Source organism: Emydura macquarii, unplaced genomic scaffold (assembly GCF_026122565.2).
Source record: "Emydura macquarii macquarii isolate MOO-44397 ecotype Brisbane River unplaced genomic scaffold, CSIRO-AGI_Emac_v2 contig_719, whole genome shotgun sequence".
Lineage (NCBI taxonomy): Eukaryota > Metazoa > Chordata > Testudines > Chelidae > Emydura > Emydura macquarii.
In genome coordinates, this window is record NW_027130856.1 from 7457700 (window position 1) to 7475945 (window position 18246).

Here is an 18246-nt window from a genome sequence, read left to right on the forward strand (position 1 = left end):
ACTGCTCACAGTTGTGTGTCTTTTCTTGCACATGCTTCTTAGATGTTCATCTTTTCAATTCCACACTTCCTGCTGATACTGACTTTTCAGGCAATTTATATCTTCCACGAGAGGAGCAGTGGTTTCTTACTGGTGGTCTCAGCATGCTACATTAACTGTTCTGAGTGCAACATCTAAAATCTGTTATCTTAGAGCAGTGATGAAAATAGAAAGCAATAACATGATGGCAAAAACTGACCGAAAGTAGAACCTTGACTCCAAATCTAGTTGAATGTGGACGGTATTTAAATCCCCAGATCTAAATCTGCCTCTACAGTTTTTGTTTATGGATCCAAACCCTGAAGAAGCCCATTTGCCAGTTCTAGTTCAGCTGCAATTAATGTCTCTGAACAGGCATTTGCAAAGTTTCAACTCTATCAAAAAGAACACAAATCCCAGCCCTTTTTTACTTCAAACCCAAATCCCAACCCCCCCGCCTTAAACCTTGCCTGAATTCAAATCACCATTTCCTCAGCCACTATCTATACAAATCACAAAATGAATGTCAGATCTTTGCAAAGAATTTCACATGTATGAGTTTATTTGTAACGCATGGTAGCTGAATGTGAAGAATGTGTTTGACTGTGTTTTTCTGCCTTCCTCCCCTACGTGTACTTCCACCTCCATCTACAGTCAGTTTTTAAGTAATAGAATCTATATGAAATCTTTTTAAAAAAGTGTTTTACCAACCTGTTTAACTGTTAGTTGTTCCATTATCACAGAAATAGCTGATAGGAGGAACTCAGAGATACTGGTTATATTAGAACAGGTTTGTAAAATGGCACTTAATAAAAACAACGAGAGTCTTGTAGCACCTTAAAGACTAACAAATTTCCGTGGGAATAAGCTTTCATGGGCTGCAACCCACATGCATCTGACAAAGTGGGTTGCAGCCCACGAAGCTTATGCCCACAGAAATTTTTTAGTCTTTAAGGTGCTACAGGACTCTCATCGTTTTTGCTGTATACAGACTAACACGGCTACCCCTTTGGCACTTAATAAAGTGTCACACAAGAAGACTTACGAGAAAGTAAGGCTTTATGAATTACAAGAAAAAGAAGTGACTTAAAAATGCAATGCGAAGATAGAGTGGGAAGATATGATTTGTCATTGTGACTGACAGTGAAAAAAATAGTATTCTTGATTTTGGTAGTGTGCAGAGATGTCCCATGGAAATCAATTTTAAGGCTATTTATCTTTTACATTCAGTGCAGTACACTGAAAAAAATGTATGGGGAGGAGGAATGTTCAAAAAGACCCTGGCAATATTCTAAAGAAAGAGATCAATCTACTGAATGACAAAAATCTAGCTCCACATAATCCTCCTGGAAAATTCAAGCAGCCTGGATGTAGCAGCACAGACATGGAATCTTACACACCTCCCTCCTAGCAGCAACACATTGGAGAAAGAAAGTGACAGGATCACTGGCAATAGAATTTCTTGCAATTAGAACCATGAGGCAGCTAACAAAGCCTAGAGGAAAAATGTCAAAGAGCCAAATTCAGACCTAGGTGAAGGAGAGGCAACTCCAATGGAACCAATGTAGCCACGTTTGCTTACACAATATTTGAATGTGATCCAAAATGTTCAGAAAACATAATGGTCCCAATGGAATTGAAGACAACCCTATGATTGTTCACTGTTTGGAAAATGCCTATATCTGAACCTCGTGAGTATCATGCAATACATTTTCCACTCGCTTGGTTCTTTAATGTTTTTTCTCTTGAGAAATTAATCCCACTGTACACTGCCTTTGTGGATGGATGAGAGAATTACCCCCACCTTGCACACAAAGACTATTTTATTTTTTTAAATAATTTCTTTAAGTCTTTATAGGAATATTGCATTACGTCCCTGTTGTATCTGAAATGAATGGATAGGAACCCTCCTTTCAGTTGTGGATGAAACTACTGCTGGGTATCATTTATGTGATGTGTAGACTTTTAAGAATCTTATTGCACACACAAATCAGATGTCTATGGTGCCTAAACTGTGGACTCAAATACTTGAGGATGCAAAATGTAAACAACCCAAACTTTTCCTTCTTTCCCCTGAATGTGGAATGCTACCCAAGGTTGAGGCCCATGCAGATAATAATCTATCTTGGATTCATGAGAGGTTTAAGATCTAACACTTGGTGAATTGGCAGGGCTAGAAACTGTATTCTGTACAACTGTTAAAAAGAAGGGGGGTCATTATGCTTGTAAACACCACCACCTGGACATGTCAGACATAGTACTAACTATACATAGGCTGCTGCTTTATACGTAAAGTCTCAAAATGGGTGCCAAATGAGGGCTTTTCGAAAATTTACATTGGTGTGTGTGAATGTGTGTGTGCAGAGCTCTATCCATCTGACTGATACAGTGGTGCGTTTGTGTAACTTTAAGAAAGAGAGAGTGAGCACAAGCATGCGAATGACTAAAACAGGGGCTTAGGCACTTAACTCCTTTTGTGCATTCAGGCCTTTGTCCTTTAAAAATGTAGTCATGAGATTATATATTCTAGACATATTCTTGATTGTTGAAACTTCAAACCCAGATACAAAATTTTCTAATACCGACACCTTTGTTGGTTCCTTTCTTCTCTGAAAGTGTTTATTAACAAAGTAAAGAATCTGTAAAAGCTCAGCTTGTGCATTCTTTTCTCTTTTTTTGTGTGTGTGTAACTGAATCAGGTACATCTGTTTCTTTTATAGGTTGTCCATTCCTAAAGAAAGTCCTTCCATTATTAGTGATATTTGCCCCAACAGTTAACATCTTTTTTATTTAGCCTGGCTTTGAAAGTACTATTTTTAAAAAAATTTGATACTACTGCAATCTGCTTTTTTTGTTTGGTTAGGGTCCCTCTTGGCAAATATTTAACCCAGCTTGAGTTCCCATCCAAAAACCTGGGAAAACTAAATGCACCCTCACTCAGTGCCTTTACTAGGCAGAATTTCCCCATTCAGAAGCACTCCATGTGTGTGTACAAACAAGGAAATCTTTATTAGGAAAAGGGTGATAACCTTTGGAAAACACAGCAACAGTATATATATGCAAATAAAGAGTAAAATACCTACACCCTTCCAATAACTTTGGCAGTAGTCCCTCAAACTGCTTTCCAACCTGTTGGTGAGAATGTCCCATAGTCCCCTTCACAGTCTGACTCAGTAAGTAGCAATAAATAGCAGTAGTCTGAGCGTCCTGTGTAGGTCTGTCTATTGTCCCGAGGGAGCTCTTTGCCTGGTCCTTGGCTGGCAAGATCACCACTTAACCCCATTAGTGACTCAGCTTTACTGAGGTGCAGCTGCCCACTGGTGTCCACTCCGCTGTGCTACTGTCTTCAGTAGGATCTCATGCCTTCATTCTATATCATCTTGCCATGAAACCCTCACAGAAAGGGACACTACGAGCACAAAGGACCCTCCAGAAAATCCCTGACAAGTTGAATGAGCTTTTTGTATTAAGTTAACAACTCTTTGCCCTTTTTGAGCCCCTCTGGGAGCCCATTACACCTCAAAATCCTAGTTCATATATAGTTATGGTGACTTAGCCAAGTGTCTCTAGAGGAATTATGGGTCTTTAGCCAAATAAACCACTCTATGGCAGCGAACACCAACCAAGTGAGTAGAGAGTTCTCTCTCCTCTGGAAACTCTGCCATAAGGCTTCCATGTGTATTCACACATATATCAGAGTTTAATCCTGACCCCCTTGAAATAAGTGGCAGTTTTACCATTGCATTGACTTCAGGAGGGCCAAGATTTCACCCGGGATACCTATACACACATAGATCCATGTATACATACACATACATTTTAGAGCTTATTACCTTAATGCCCATCCCAAAATTGCACTGCTGAGAGACTGTCAGGCTAGAAAAATCAGATCTTGGTGCCCAAGAAATGTTGGAAGTTCACTAGTTCAGTAAAGATTATCTGGCAAAAAAGTAGCAATCATTATTGGTAAGAGCAGGGATGTTGATAAAGAAATATTGTGAACATTTAATGGCAGTTCTGGTAGCTGCACAGTATATTCTAGTTAAACAGTTTTGTCAGCTGCTTTTCTTGTAACCACTGGCTATGCCATAGTGCTGTATAAACCTTTACAGGAGACAGAATAAGCTTTAATGAAATTTGAGTAGCTGACATAATAGACAATACTGAAGAAATGTTTCATATTTTTCCATGGGACTCTTCCTTGACTGCGATCTTTTTTTTCCTTACTATACATGATGTCACCAAAGACTTTAAGAAACTAATTATTTTGACATTGACTATGAAACAAATATTTAAGAGCATATGAAGCTCTTGAGAGAGAATGCTTTTTCTCTATCATCTGGTACAAAGCACTGGAAGCGACAGCAATTAGCAGAAGCAGACTATAGCAGGCATAGTAACTACTGGGCCACAAAGTCATACCCTGTTTAGCAAGATGATTTCTCTCATTTTGTGACTCTGATAGCTTCTAAATTCTCAGTCCTAGAAAGAAGAATCTTTTGAAAGAAACCGAGGTCCCAAGGTGCCTTTGATCCATATATATTCCAGAAAATACAGATGAAAAACCCTACTTAAATACAATGGCTTGGGTTACCAAACATCACCTAGAGCCAAAGATCTTAAGCCCTGTTTCCAAAAGTGATTTAGGACCAGATTTTCACAGGTATGAAGGCACCTAAAGATACAGATATGTGCTTATTAGGATTTTCAAAAATGCCTAAACAGGTTAGGTTCAACTCCCATTGAAAATCAGAGGGATTTAGGAGCATAGATAATGGGATTTAGGTCCTAAGCCACTTAGGCACTTTTGTTAATAACCCCTTGTTTATTATAATTAATTAAATAATACATTGAATGTAATGTATTTGGCCCAGTTTTTTTCAAAATGGAGCTTAAAGTTAGTCTCCTACTTAAATCACCATGTGTACTCCTGAGTAACTGGTTTGATTGCTCAGAAATGTTGAGCACCCAGGAACTCTCTCTGAGGTGAGTGGGAGCTGCTGGGTGCTCAAGACTTTTAAAAATCAGTATCCACACTTCAAGAAGGATGTTGAAAAATTGGAGGGGCTTCACAGAAGAACAATGAGAATGATTAAAGGATGGGAAAATATGCTGTATAAACTCAAGGTGATCAATCTGTTTAGTTTATCAAAGAGAAGATGAAGCAGCGATTTGATCACAGTTCACAAGTAACTTCAAGAGGAATAGAAATGCAATGATAGAGGGCTCTTGCAGTTTTCAAACATTCAAATGTTTATTCAATATATTCAAAACCCGCTTTATTTTCAACCTTACCAAACAGATTCAAGGTTTCAGCTGGTTTAAGGCAGGATAATGTAAAAGGTGTAGCTTGAATTATTTTTTCAGTAGAGAATGTATCATTTTTTCACCTGTCATTCATTCCACTATAGTTATCTTAAAGTTTTCCTGATCTTAGATATCTTCAGTGCTTATAATTTACCACCTCACTGACTTTGAAAAAATATGGCAAGATGGAAAATGCATGAGTTGCCTTAAACTGACTTATTCTGAATTCAGATTTCTTCAGTGTCCTGTGCCAGTATGTATGGTGTGAAATGACATGTTTAATTTCCTTTCCCCAAGATACTTCTCTGTTACCCTGATGCAGCCCAAGATGGCTTCAGAGGATAGGAGGCCACTGTAAAATCATGATCTTTGATGAGATTGAGTTCTCTTGAGTGCAACAGACCCAAATTATTTTTGAGACAGATTTTTTGATTATTCAGTCATGGTAGTCATCACTGTCTGTAAGCCTTGCTGTTAAAGCTGATTTCCGTGCAAAATCCTGTTTCTTTATGTATATACAACTGGGATATCATGGCAAATTATGTATTATTATACTCCCCTTCCTGCACTTCCATTTAATTATTTGCTGAAACACAGGCCAGTGTTTGATCTTTTCAAAAAGTATTACATAGAGCATTGTTTTTAAAATCTGAATTAAAATCTTATCACTAGCTCACAATCACTGTCAAAGTCAGAATACCACAGAATTGCATAGCATACAAATATTTACAAAATTTATTACCAACAAGCAAACATTTTAAACAGCATTTAAAATACTCTTAAATACATGTTTGTAAACAAAAGCTAGTAAGTGGTAAGACTACCAGGCTACACTTCCTATATAGACTTTCACAGAGACGATTGCTGCCTGTTTTGGGCATATTCATAGAACAAAGATAGGGTTAGTAACATCTCCATGACAATTTTGGGCTCTCCACAAAGCATTTATGCTACACTATTTCAGCACATGAAAAACTCCATTCAGAGAAGATTGCTAAGACTGCAGTATGGCCTACAGTCTAGTGCGTATCATCTGAATTCTTCAGCATGTCTCTCAGTCTGTGTTGAGCCATTTTTCCCCTGACAGCGAACAGAAAAGTCTGATCTGTGTCTTCTCAGTCAGCTAATAGTTGATTTTCTCTTACCTTGTCAGGTCAGTTAGGAAATATTGTTCGGATCTAAAATGTTACAGCTTTGAGATCTAAATAATCAATCTGCTGGATTTCTATAGGGCTCCTATTCCTCTGGGCACTATTCTTCTCCAGTAAACCCAGGTGCATCAAATGGGTGAGTTACAGACATTTATCTCATTTAATTCTGCATCTGTTCCTTTTTCTCCTTAACTAGCCATCCCAAGTATAGTCTTGTCCAAGACACTAGGCATGTAATCATGGCAGCTAGCCCCTCCCACCACTTGTACTGCTGTGGCTACACTCAATTTTTAGTGCACTAGCTCCATCAGAGCTAGCATGGGTATGTCTCCTTTTCTTGGCTCTCGGAATTATACCCACAGCTCAAAGTGCAAACTTAATACAAGACAGGATCCTAATTTTAAGCAGTTGGCTAATAGCAAAATATGGCTTTCATTGGATCTAAACTGCTCGGGATGGCAAAAGCTCTCTTCCTAGAACTCCCCCTAAATCCATAAGATACATTACCGTGGATCATTAAGACTAGATTGTTGGTTCTATCAAACTCTGCCTGCCTCAGGACAGGAGTAGAGGAGTGTAGGCTGGTGACACGGCCCAGCTGGGGCATCACAATCCTTCCTCGGGCCCAGGCTCTGAGGAAGGCCACAGCGCCTTGCTTTAAAGGGAAAAAGCTAGTGGGTTATGAGTCTTTAGCCCCAGCCCCAAGATGGGGCGGGCTAGTTACACAGTCTGTAGCCCTCAGCACTCAAGCGGGGCAGGCACAGCAAAGTGGTCTATTGCCCCCGGCCCTCAAGCAGGGTGGGGCTGGTAAACAGTCTGTTGCCCCCGGCTCTGAGGCAGAGCGGGGCAGGCAAAGTAGTCTATAGCCCCCAGCCCTCCAACAGGCGGGGCCGGCAAGCAGTCTGTTGCCCCAGCCCTCAGGCAGCGTAGGGCAGGCAAAGTGGTTGATAGGTCCCCGCCTTCCGGCAGGTGGGGCTGACAAGCTCAGCATCTTCTGGTAGGTAGGTTCAGAGGATCCAAGCACTCTTGGGGTAGCTAGGGAAGGGGGGAAGGAGATGCAGGTCCACCCGACTCTACTGCATCCCAGCCCAGGGCCCTATCAATGGCAAAGTGGTTTGCCATTGAGTCAGCGGGGATCCAGCCACAACACGCTGACCGGTTTAACCACAGACTCAGCCACTCTATAGTCAGCTGTCCCTGAGCTACTTCCTCCCACCCTATACCTGGTACCTGCAGCCAGGAGTCTTCCTCCAAGTCGTTGGGGCAGACAGCGAGCGGGAGTCCCCTGAGTCCCTCACCATTGGCCAGCAGCAGGTGCCCAAACTCCTTGGGGCTGTCAGGGGATGGCAGCTCCCCCAGGTCACAGGGTCCCAGTGGGTCCTCCGGTACCCTGGGATCAGGCAGCTCCAGTGGGTCCCTGGCATTGGGCAGCTCCTTTAGGATAGGGCAGGCCTTGCGTGGTTTCTCCCAGTCACTAGGACCTGGTGGCCCTTCCCAGTCACTAGGACCTGGTGGCCCTTCCCAGTCACTAGGGCCCGGCCGCCCAGGCAGGCCTCGGAGGCTCTACTCGGTGGGGTGTTTGTCCCACACAGCTGCGGGGCCTAGGTCAGGCCTAGACCGCAGCCTCGGGAAAGGTACATCCTTCTCCGGCAGCAGCTTCCTCCTGACTGAGCTGCTAGGCTGGCCTTTTAAGCTTCCCCTTCCTGTCCTGGCTCCGCCCCTCTGCTCCTCGGGTATTTGGCCTGCAGGGCTTTGTTTTGCCCAGCAGGGGCATTGCGACCCTTCCTTGGGCCCAGGCTCCGAGGAAGGCCACAGCGCCTTGCTACACACACCCCTTCTCAAGTCCGGCTCCTGGTCTCTGGGGATGGCCTGTTCCCTTTCTCCTACATGGGACAAGGCATCGACGTTGGCATGGTCTCTACCTGCCCAGTGTTGGATGTTAAAGGTGAAGGGTTGCAGGGTGAGGTACCAGTGCATCACCCGGGCGTTGGTTTCTTTCATTTGGTGGAGCCAGTGGAGGGGTGCGTGGTCGGTGATAACAGTGAAGGGCCTGCCGAGGAGGTAGTACCTCAGGGCCTTCAGCGCCCACTTCATGGCCAACTCCTCTTTCTCTATAGTCATGTACCTTTGCTCTTGGGGAAACAGCTTGCGACTTATATATAAGATGGGATGTTCTTTCCCATCAAAGTTCTGGGCGAGGACGGCCCCCAGCCCGACAGCCAAGGCATCTGATTGCAAGGGGCAGTTAAAATCGGAGCTGTACAGAACCGGCTCATCGCACAGCGCATCTTTCACAGAGGTAAATGCCCTGTCACTTTCCAGGGTCCACCAGTCGCAGAGCGGCTGGTCCTTTTTCAGGAGGTCTGTGAGGGGCGCAGCGAGGGTGGCAAAATTGGGGACAAACTGTCAATAGTAGCCAACCAAAACCAGGCACTGCCACACCTGCTTCTTGGTGGTTGGTTGGGGGTATTCCTGCAGGCCTTGCATCTTCCCGATCAGGGGTCACAGGGTTCTCTGACCCAGGGTGTACCCAAGGTAGGTGATTTCTCACCACCCTCTGCAGCATTTTCAGGGGTTGGCAGTTAGCCCAGCATCCCACAGAGTCCTCAGAATGGCTGCCACCTGATTCAGGTGCTCACTTCAGTGATGTCATCCAAGTATGCCGTGGTGTAGTTTATGTGGGGCCCCAGGAGCCGTTGGAATGTCATCGATGTCCTGTGGAGTCCGAAGGGCATTCTGACAAATTGGTATAGGCCACTGGGAGTTGCAAACGTGGTCTTTTCCTTATGGCTGGCGTCGAGGGCGATTTGCCAATACCCCTTGGTGAGGTCAAGGGTGGTGAAATATTGACAGGCAGGGTCCAATATCCCCAAGTGGATCAAGCAACTTGTCAATTCATGGCATGGGGTAGGCATTGAACTTCGATATGACGTTAACCCTCCGGAAGTCTATACAAAATCGGTGCGACCCATCGGGTTTTGGCACCAGCACAATGGAGCTTTGCCACTCGCTGGTTGAAGGCTATCACCCCAACCCTCAACATGGCATAGACCTCTTCTTCCACCACAGCCAGCAGATGGTGGGGGAGAAATCTCGCGCCGGTGTGCACCACCTCACCAGGGCGAATTTCAATAGTGTGGTACACCCGGGTGGTTTTCCTGGGGGTCACGGTAAAGGTTGTGGTGAACATTTCCACCAGGTGTTTTGCTTCTTGCCTCTGGGTTTTGGATAGGTCGGCACCCAGCTGGGATTTGCCAGGGTCTTCCTTTCCTGGGCTCTGTGGGACCAGTTCTGGATCCAGGGGGTGAGGGTTGATGAGTAGACCCTCCTGCTCATGCCAAGGCTTCAACAGGTTGACATGGTAGATTTGTTTCTTCTTCTGCCGGTCTGGCTGTCGGACCTCTTAATTCACCGGGCTGACCTGTCGGATGATCTCATACGGCCTCTGCCATCAGGCCAGTAGTTTGGACTCAGCGGATGGTAGTAATACGAGGATCCGGTCGCTTGGCTCAAAGGAGTGGGTCCGTGCCCCCTGGTTATACGTTCAGGCCAGGGTGATTTGGGCAGTTTGCAGCCTCTCCTGGGCCAATGTCCCTGCCTGTCAAAGGCATTCCCGCAGTTCTAGGACATACTGTAGCAGTCCCTTCTCTGGCAAGGAGGTCTGCTCCCACATTAGGTCCATGATCCCCCTTGGTTGTTGGCTGCATAACAGCTCAAATGGTGAGAACTGGGTGGAGGCTTGGGGTACTTCCCATATAGCTAGAAGTAGGGGTGGGATCAATTGGTCCCACCTTCACAGATCCTCAGGGGGAACTTCTGGAGCAGGTGTTTAAGAGTGCAGTTGAACCTCTTGAACAACCCGTCAGTCTTGGGGTGATAGAGTGAGGTCCGGAGCTTCCGGATCCTGAGGATGTTGCATACCTCCCGAAACAGTCGGGAGGTAAAATTAGTTCCCTGGTCCGTGAGGAGCTCTCAGGATAGCCCCACCTTCGCAAACTCCTTGACCAGTCCCCCCGCGATGGTCCAAGCAGTAGCATTCTTCAGGGGGATGGCTTCCGGGAAGCAGGTGGTGTAGTCCATCAGGACAAGGAGGTAGTAATACCCTGCCACACTCTGTTCCAGGGATCCAACCAGATCTATGGCTATCCTTTCAAATGGGGTCCCAACCAGGGGGAGAGGCACTAGGGGGGCCCATGGAACGCTGGTCAGGGCGGTCAGTTGACACTCTGGGCAGGAGGCACAATAGTCCCGGAAAGCATGGTGAACTTCTGGCTAATAGAAGCGGGCCAATATTCATGCTATGGTCTTGTCTAGGCCCAGGTGGCCCGCAGCTGGGATGTCATGTGCCAACCTTAGAACAGCCCTCCGATGGGTCTGGGGCACTATCAACTGGGCGTGGGAGTTCTGGGTCCAGGAGTCCCGCTCCACTTGGTACAGTCGGTCATGGCATAGCTCAAATTGCGGCCACTGTGTGGCCCATTCGGAGTCAATTACCACCCCATCTACAGCGGCCAGCTGATCACAAGCGTGCCTAAGGGTGGGGTTCTCCCATTGATCCTGGCAGAAATCATTCCCCAGCTTCCCTGGGTTGTGCGGGTCCATTGCTGCCGGAGGGGTCTCTCCCTCCTGGGTCCCCGCCTTGCCGGTGGGTTCCGGGACAAGACCCAAATAGTTGTCTTCGGGGCGAGGCTTGCGGTTGTCAGGGTTTTCCACTTCCAGGGTGACCTCATCTGGGGTTCCTTGGTGGCCTACCCTCTGTAGAACCCCCCCGAAGTCTGGCCAATTCCAGTCTAAAATGATGGGGTACGGTAGGTGATGTGTCAACCCCACTGGAAGCACCCGGGTGACCTGTCCAATGGTCTAGGGGACAGAGAGTGTGGGGTAGAACTTCAAATCCCCATGGATGCATTGAAGGCTGACTTGCCCAAGGACTCGTCCGTCCTCAGGGACCAGCCCCCTCAGAATGAGGGTTTGGCCACACTCTGAGTCGACCAGGGCCTCCAAGTGTCTCCCTGCTATGCCAACGGTGATCATTGCTTTTGGGGTAGTTGGGCTCCGAACTCACCCCTCCCCAGCGTAGACCAGGCTGTTGGGCGCTGACGTTGCAGGTGTCCCATCTGGCCGCATGGAAATCATGGGCCTACGTTCCCTGGGGTCTCCTGGAGCTGGTCCTTCCAGTCTGGGTTTGGCACACCTGGGGCTCAGAGGAAGGCCACAGCACCTTGCTACAAGGAGGTAAAAGATGACTGCATGCCAGTTTTACACAAACACACCCGTCTGGGGCTGCTTCAGCCCCCATCACAACTTAGAGCATAGATTATGTGAGCTGTACAACGGATGGTGGAAACTCAAATACATTTGTAAACTTTGAAAGGTTCTCACTCACTAAGTGAGATTCTTGAACTCTATGGATGGACTCTAAAACCTTAAGTTGGTGTCAGGGCAGGAGAAGTCTGCACACAGAACAGCAATTGTATTCGGCTGAAGTACATGCACATATTTTGCAGGTACCAGTTGGATATCAACATTCAAAATCTGGCTGGTCTTTTTAAAACAGACTGAGCAGTGTTAGCTATATGTCTTGGCTTTAATTACAGAGGAGCCACTCATTCAGCAGTCCAAGCACTGCAGTTCTTTAACAAAGATGCAGCACATTACAAGCCTATCAGCAACACCTCATTGTGTGAGTCACCTTGCAGCAGATCACTACTTTTGATCCCATACATGTCCTATTATTCCTTAAATAGCTGTCACACTTGGGACTTGAATGGGGAACCCAAAGTTGTAGTTGTGTCACTTCAGCTCCAATAGCTTGTAATAGTGGTATTACTTGCTGATATCAGCTTTCAGGCCTTTAACCATTAGAGTGAAGACTATCATATTGCTGAATAGTAATGTGCTTAGTCTGAGCAGTGCTATTATAGTACACGAGAAGTCTTGAGAGAGATATTTTCTGCCCTAGTTTGAAGTAAATAAGTCACAGCAGCAGTCCAGAGACTGGTGATGCAGTGTTTTGTAGCAGAGCTTTGCTACCCTCATCTTATTCCAGACATAGATACTGCAGCTCCAGGATTTGCTTTAATAGCACTTGTATTTGTTAGAAAGGATGCTGTATTCAGTTCCTTAGCAGTCCTATCATAGCAACTGAACTCCATTTCACCAGGAACTCCTTGGTAAGGGTTAACATACAGTCAGGTTAGCTGTCATTTGTCTCTTTTTTTTCTTTGGTTAGGGAGAGAAGATGGTTGGGTGAGAGAATGTAGGAGCTCAAAACCATGATTTATTGTTCACTAGTAAATGCAGGGAATAGAAATTAAAGAGGCAGAGGAAGGCGAGCTGTTATAACCTTCATAATAACAACAACTTAGAATACTGAGCTACAGTATGACATCATTGTTTATATATGTCTTTATGTGCCCACTAGTGATCAAAGACAAAAAGAGGTGTACAATTATTGCTGGCTAAGGGAGATGCCCATTGGCTCAAGAAGCAGAGATCTTAGATTTGTCTGTTTAGATTTGTCTGTTTGTCAGGATCTTAGATTTAGTTCCATAGCACTTTCAGATGTAACATAAAACCCCATAATGGGTGTAAACAGTGTCCATGGCCAGGGATCAATTATAACACAGGGTTTCCAGCTCTTAAAACTAATCTGAATGAACAGAGAAAATTAGCCTTAATATTCATATTTGTGTATTATGATCCTCTAAGGAGTTTAAATAATTTAGCAAAATGTTGATCCCTTAAATGTGTTCCTATTTGGGAACTGTAGGTCTTTAGAGTTAAGACCCACAAAGGAATCATTTTAATTCTCTCAATTTAGATAAACCGGCAATAATGGAATCTCAGGCTGGTTTGAAGGTTGATGTGGATAAACTTTTTTAAAATGAAAAACATTAGGGAATGAACACGTTACAGAAAGTACAGCTAGAGCCTCAACTAAACCATCCAAATGGAGGCTATTTTTAAAAGTTATTTTAATGTTAGCTCTCCTAAATCATAATAAAATTGTGATTGCAGAGAAAGACGGATATCCTTTAGCTAGCTATCCTTACCATTGCAAATTTGGAATTGTGGGCTGAAGCCAGGGGAAATAGGATTAAATCACCTTTGACTGGATTCCTGAGAGTCACTAAATTGACTGATAATTTCTCTACCAGTGTAGAAGGCCAGCTCTTACTCTCCCAGACTCTTATTCTGTTTCTCTCCCTGAGTTTGTTTCAGAAGCTATGGGACCAAAGTGGTGGGTGGTAGCAGAGGATTTCCCAGTTTGCAAAATAAAAAATGATGTGACTCATTCACCTTCCATGTGCTTTTCCCACTGGCTTCTGTATGCAAATCTTGTTAGCTGGGCATTGCCCATTAATACTGAAACTCCCACTAAAGAACCTGGATCATGGATATGAGGTTAATTTCCTTTTGCCATTATGAACTGAGCCGTAATCTAAAACTCTTTCCTATCTAAATCCCACATTGCGAGGGCTTCTGATGCTAAATTGTACCGTACTTTGTCTGCCTGTTGCAGAAGTAGCCATGTTGTTGCCTAGCACTCTCTTAATTGTTCTTCCTGTCATTTCTTTTGAAACGTCTCTTTAATCTTACAACACTTAATTTTAGCAAATTTATGCAAAGCTTTCATCCTCCATGTCCCAAATTTCAGCCCCCTAGTAGTTTCCTGAAAAAGCTGTTCTAGTGGGGGAAGGAGAAGCAGCAGAGCAGCATGAAGAGAGCTTTGAATTTGCAGATTGAGCCTTATCTTTCCCAGAGATCCCTAGAATCTACAGGGTTCAGAGGCCCTTGCCTCTTTGGAGTTTTCCAAGTCCATCTTATCTGCGAGGCAGTTATTGGCCCTCATGAAACTTCCTGGCTCTCTATCCCTCTGCCAGGAGTTTCTCCACTACAGTTTTTTAGGTAACCTGGTGCCCAATAAGGTCTTGGCCCCAACATCCATTGAAGTAAATGGTAAGTTAATGGGCATCGATGAGGCTCTAAATGCCCTGAACCAAAGTATCATTTTGAGTCTCTGGTTATCCTAAGGCTAGGTGATATTGGATATATAGAGCTTTACTAATAATCCCCAAAACATCCAGTTATAAAGGGACCATCTCAATGTATAAAGGTAAAGACAAACAATGCAGTAGATAAAAAAATAGAAACAAGATGATTTCTACAAGTACAAAGCGACTTGTGAACTCACTCTGGAACTTTATCATTCAATGAGAACCAATTTCAAAGATTTGTGACTACAAGGAATATTATCAATGAGTTCAGCGGCATTTTTAATGAAGATAAATCTGTATATGGTGGTGTAATCAAAGCAAAGGAATATGGCATATTGCTCTTACTTTGGAGGAGCTAATGGAGACAAGTAATGCAAAATCCAAAAAACAAAACAACTCTCTGAAGAAGCAGCTTGGGAAGCTCAACAACATATAGACAAGAAAACCCATCCACAACCACACATCTTGGGTATGTCAGGGAAATGTTCTTACACATTGAATGAAATCTCTTGGGAGGGTAATAAATCCTAAGCAACAAATTATATACTAACAGGTTCTTAGGGGAATTCAAATAAATCCTCACAACCGCTTAGTGGGTAATCTTCAGATCGGATTGCCATTCTTCTTTAGAGGAAAATAATATATTGCTTCTTATACTCTCTGCCAGCTAAATGCTATATATCAAAGATATGAATGTACTCGAAATATTGATCTTGAGCCAAAGTGAAACTAAAGGAAAGTTTAATATATTCCATTGTATAAAAAAAAAGAGGGAATTTGATGGAGAAAATATTGAAAGTACAGCTTTTAGTTAAAGGCAAATGGATGAGGAGGGAAATTAAAACAGGAAATATACAAAACTGTCCCCCAGACCCCCCTCCAAAGCAAAGTGAAGAAACAACGCTGAAAGCTAGGATCTTCCACACCAATCAACAGCAAATAGGAATTAAAGAACGCAGAAGAGATTGCTGGAAGGATGAAATAACAACGTTGTGTGCAAATTTGTTTAATGGGGAATTTATTGCACATCAAGATGGAAGATTCCCATTAACTGACTGCTGTATAAACTGGCAAACACAGGAACTGGCAGGGAGTGTAGTACTGACTCTGTAATTCAGGCTCCAAAAGGGAAGGGATTTATGCAAGAGGACTTTCAGCTGAGTAAAGCTTGTTAGCTCAGTCAGAAGGAAAGACTTCCTTCTCAGAGTTATTGCAGGCAGCATTTGAAGATTCTAATACAAGTCTGAGATGCTGTGGTTTGGAGATCATACATGCAGAGTACAGTCTCTAGTCAGGGGACTCCATTAATTGGCTAGGTATGAGTCTGTAGAGTCTGGGTCAGACCCTGTTACCCCTCACTCCTGCACTTGAGCCAGGGACAAAAGAAGCAAAAATGTCTGTAAGCCGTTTTTGTGCTCACCATATTCTAGAGCTGCTCAGGGGCCTCCCCAGTCCTTAGTGTACATCGGATGTTGGCTCTAACTTATCCTCTGCTTCCCAGAGTGCTCTGAGAGCTCTGGTAAACAGATAGCAGTGCTAGGGACTGGTAGCCGGGCTCTTATAAAATTGTCAAGCTAGCTCTACACTGCATGTGGGGTATTCTCATGGGGTCACTTGTGCCACCTTTTATGATTCCAGAGTGGTGAAAAAAGGCCTTTGTGTAACACAGAATCTAGAATAAGCAAAAGCAAATGCTTGTCAGATGACGAAACACCACAGGATAAAAATGCTTAATACCCGTATGTTGAAGTGCATTATAGGCGGCTCCTAAAAGTGAACAGTCATCTCCTTGATCCATGGGAAAGCTGCTGCTTGTGAGAGAACTGTATTTGGCTGTGTGGTTAGGTGGAAACTAAACAAGTTGTAGTGGTAACACACCTAGTAGTTTGGGAAAGGAGACAGGGCATCTCTCTCCAGCAGCCTTTACTGGATGGCTACCAAATTCATCTTGGAAGGAAATTGCTGATCTATTCTGACGCAATGACTTATGGTGGAGAATAAAGGGGTTGCCAGCATCGTAAGGGAATAAAGAACCACATTTTGAAAGGACTAAATAGACTCCTGTATGAATTGTATATCCTCTGAGGTCTCTTAACACTTTGCTATGTACATACTATGTAGTATACAAGTCTGTAATGGGGGTGGTGTTGAAGGGTGCAACAAGAGTACAGTAGTCGCTCTCTATCTTGAATTGAACTGCGGAACAAAAGAGAGAGAGAATGGTAGTAATAGGTCATCCCACAGGAAATTGTGGATTCCGCATGCTGTCAGATGTTGTTCATCTAAATCTATGAATATGCACATTGCAAACCCAAGAGACCCAGGGAGTCAGCAGAGGCACATGGGTTGGCTTCCTGTATATTTGTGCATGTGGACTGGGCCCTGAGCTCCGGGTTTCGACCTGAAGAAGTAGATGTGTTAGGCACTGCATGGAATAGGGCAGGATTCCTCTCCCAGATTCCAAAGAAGCTTGGCTCCATAGAGCCTGCTACAGCCCTATGGCCCTTTATTTGCCCTCTATCATAGCTGGGTGGAAGATAGTAAGGTCTGCATGGCACCAGATCCTCTAACCTAGTCGTTCCCCTTGCCAGCCCATGTGTGATACTACATAGGGGACTCACACTGAGAGGGGCTTCATGCCATCCAGTGGGATATTCACCTCTGTCATGCTCCAGCAGATACAACACACTTTGGCCTGTTGTGTAGCAGAGCCACATCAGTTTTGCTGCAAAGCAGCTGTTTTGGGATGCAGACGAGGGGACTGGTTTTGCCCCTTAGTATCTATAAATCACACACTACAAGAGAATGCTTAGGAAGCCCTCCTTGGAAATTTTTTGTGTAAAATAGAGAATTTTGGAAACAAGTTCAAAGTAGGCCATGTCCAGGAACATCAGGATCACATAGAAGCTTTGTACTGCACCAAGCTGAAAGCAATGGCTCTTCCCTTTGAAAGAAACCTTTACTTAAATGCATTTTTCCATAGGCTCCCCAGAAAATAACACATTGTTTAAAAAAAAATAGACAACCTGTCATTAAATCCTGTAGTTGAGCATCAAATTCTCTACAGTGGTTCAGTTAAAAAAGAGGACAATATGATTTGCCAAACAAAATGACATGAAGTTCTCTTACTAAGACTGTTTATATATATATATATACTAGCAACATAGAGATTACAATACTGGATCAGACCCAAGGTCCATGTAGTCCAGTACTCTGTCTCTGATAGTGACCAGCATTAGATGCTTCAGAGAAAGGTTCAAGATGTGTGATAATTGTCCCCCATGAAGCTCTCATCCTGATCCCTAATAGTCAGAGATTGGCTTAAACATTTAGAAGGAAAAACAGATAATACGGTGGTCACCATCATAAAGGACATATTTTCCAGCAATCATCACACAGTGGTATGTGATTCTGCTGCTACTCTTGTTCTACTGTCTCTTCCTCTATTTTTCTTTTTTCCCCACAGGGACCTGCCTTATCCTCATCTTTCTTTCTCCTCCCACTTCCTGTCCCTGAAATGTAAGGGTTAGATCCTGCAACTGGGGTTCCCGGGTGGATCCATTTGTCTTTAATGGAGTGATGGGTTAGGGGAGAGATGGCTGACTCATCTTCTTAGAGCACTGCTTGTTCTCATGCACAGAACAGAAAGAGATGGACTGGACTTCATGGTTGGGCCACATAAAAAAAAAAGATGTTGAATTATCTCCAAGCTGAATGCTTTCCAAGGATTTCTAGATGGCTCAGTGGAAGGACAAAAGATACCTCACAGG